The sequence below is a fragment of the Beta vulgaris genome, chromosome 1 (genome assembly GCF_026745355.1).
Source record: "Beta vulgaris subsp. vulgaris cultivar EL10 chromosome 1, EL10.2, whole genome shotgun sequence".
Classification (NCBI taxonomy): Eukaryota; Viridiplantae; Streptophyta; class Magnoliopsida; order Caryophyllales; family Amaranthaceae; genus Beta; species Beta vulgaris.
Genome location: NC_079202.1, coordinates 21,964,316 through 21,967,207, shown reverse-complemented (window position 1 = coordinate 21,967,207; position 2,892 = coordinate 21,964,316). Strand labels below are relative to the sequence as shown.

The following is a 2,892-nucleotide window of genomic DNA, read 5'->3' as shown; positions in this document are numbered from 1 at the left end:
GGTGATTTGATTTCAGAATTTGGGGTTTTATAAATTAGGGTTCATAACAAAATCGAATTGGGGAAAATTCCTACTATGCGAAATTTGTATAATTGGGTTGTGATTCATGTTTAATTCGACTTAGTTAATGTAAATTTTCGAATTGGGATTTTGTTTTACTAGGGTTCTTGAGTAAATTAAATTGGGGGAATTTGTTTATGAATAACAGGTTTGTATAATTGCTTCATGTTTAATTGATATTATTATACCTACACACTTCTACTATTGTTTTCTTATCACTATCCATTATGTATATCTGCTCCATATTATGTATGTTATACATGGATTAGAGTAGTATTAGCTTGTCATGATTGGCATAGTTGTATGTGCACACTATTTATGTATGTCGACGATTAGTTAGTACTAGCAATTGGCAGCATTATTGTTAGCCATTGATGCTTGCCAATTTTAATATAGTAGTATGGTTTGATAGTGGATTGTGAACCATGTTTAGCTATTGTTACTGTTTTATGAGAATTTGCATGCCAAGAGCAATTCTAGATATCATTAATTATAGAATAGTGAATAGTAGTGATCATCTAAATTAGTGTTTTACAAAGTTCTAATACTGATATATTATTCTTTGGTCTTAAGTACCAATTAGTTATATATTAGTATACTACACATGTATGTATTATCATATATATAGTACGTGTTTAGATTTTGCTTTACCCACAAATGCTGCCACTTTCCTATATGATGTGACTATAAATGTGGTATTATTTTAGAGTTAGGATATCTAGTAAGTCCTAATTATGCAATGATAAAATAGTTTGGGAGACAACTCTAGGTATACCACGAGTAACTTATACTACATATGTTATTATATTGTAGATTTCGGATTTATAGAAGAATCTTTCTGACTTGAGGTTGAGTTGTTTGACTTTATTGCTGATAAGGTAAGATTTCTTACTGTGCTTGTACAGATGAGTTGAGAAACTGTTTTTATAATGTTTGGAAATTTATTTTTACGATGAGATTGTTTTATGAAATTTATACGTTGAGATTTAAATGGTTTTCGATATTTATATTGAAAGAGTTTATGAGATTATTCATGAGATTTATATTAAAAGGAGGAAGTTCCTCAATGTTACCAAGTTGAGATTTTGAAAGGAGGAAGTTCCTCACCCTACGAGGGTTTATAGAGTTTTATTGTGGGGTTGCCGGTAAGCGGTATTCTCCGAGTTTGGGAGTATGTTAGTTAACAGTGTATCAATAATATATTTTAGCAGTTGGGTGTATGTTGATCAATACACTTGCCATTAGTCTTCCTTGTTGGTACGTTATCAAGTTAGGGGTATGCATACTAGGGACTTTGGTGTTTACCTTGTCTAGTGAGCCTAGCTAGCTCATTGGATTTTTATATACTTCCTACTCACAGATTACGAAAGGTATATATGAAAGTTTTACAGAATAGTTCAGAAAGAAAGAAAGATCGTATTTGAGGTTATTAGAAAGTTAATTTTATATATATAATCTGTACTCCTTTTAAATGAATTTGTAAGATATTTCTATATATCTTACCTGCACATTGAATAGTTTTGTTTTATTTCAGTATTAAATCTTGCTCAGCCTTTGGCTGATATTACAGTGTTTAATGTGCAGGGACTTGAAGATAGTTAGCTCCAGTTGGGTTAAAGAGTGCGTTGGATCCATTTTGATTTAATAGGACTTTAAAAAGACTTCCGCTGTTATTTATTTAAAAGATTTATGTTCTGGTTTGTAATAATTAATTTTACATTCTATTTAGTTGGTCTGTAATAATTAGTTAAAACTTATTGGTTATTGTTTTAGTTAGAACCATTAGCCTTGCGGTTATTATTAATAGTTATCGCGGCGTATCACCTTTGGATTTCCGAGTTTATTTATATTAAGTTGATTTTAGAAGTACTGGAAATTCAGGGTTGTTACAAAATCAAATGCTAATAATTTTTTAAGAGCATAATTAGCATCCCCTCGTTGTGAATATGTGGCTCGACGATCAATGGCTATTTTCTCAAGTACTATACTTGTCGCATTGAACATTCTTAGTAAACAGCAAATTGATTTTCCAGTGATATATAATTCATTTTCTAGTGATTCCTTTTTGTTGGATAGCTAACATCTTGAAGTTTCATCCTACAAAATTTGGTGAGATTTCCTGAAGAAACGAAGTCGCAATAGCCTTCCAATTGAGACATCATCTCACTAATTATGACAAATGAAGAAGAAGTTAAGTAGGTAAAGTAAGAAGTTGCCCATAAGGGTTAACACAACTGGATATCTGGTGGAATTTCGTAGACCTGAACCCAAAACCAGAACTGGCGGGTCCCAAAGTAATGGAATTGGAACTGGTCTAACTGGGTACTAAATTTTTGGACCCAGACTTGGAATCGCTGGGTATCGGGTCCGGAACTGGGTACCCGGTTGTCAGTTTAACATCATACAAAATGGGACGATTGAGCAATCAAATTAAAAAAAAAAATGGGCCTACAGGTCTACTAACTTTTTACTTCGCAACTTTTTACTTGATTATATTTGGATCATCTGACCATCTCAGATATGCTAAAAACCAATCCCATTTGAACCGTATGCAAAAAATACTACCCAGAATTAGAACCGTATGCAACCGGATTTTCTTTTTTGGACCCAAACCCGGACCCATTTGAATCAGGTCTGGGTCTAGGACTGGACCTGGCGGGTCCAAACCAGTTCCAGGTCTGGGTCCGGGTACCCAGAAAAAGCTCCCATTTTCTATTTTTATTTTTCTTTGGTTACCGATTGGTTGCTTGCTACTTGGTGGTAAGCCCTTGTGTTGCTAATCTTTCCCTTTAGCTTTTGTATTTGCATGTCAAGAAGGTTATGAGAAGATCC

At 33.4% G+C, this 2,892-nt stretch overlaps 1 long non-coding RNA gene across 2 annotated transcripts in view; it reads left to right on the top strand.

The window, feature by feature from the left end:
- LOC130592119 (uncharacterized) overlaps positions 1-1,926 on the top strand; it is a 2,906-nt gene extending 980 nt beyond the window's left edge. Inside the window, exons 2-3 of one of the 2 annotated variants that reach the window (XR_008970307.1) lie at positions 874-938; positions 1,645-1,926. This is a non-coding gene — a long non-coding RNA (uncharacterized LOC130592119). The remainder of the gene's footprint in view (positions 1-873; positions 939-1,644) is intronic. The other variant, XR_008970306.1, reaches the window with a different exon arrangement.
- Positions 1,927-2,892: the final 966 nt, after the last annotated feature.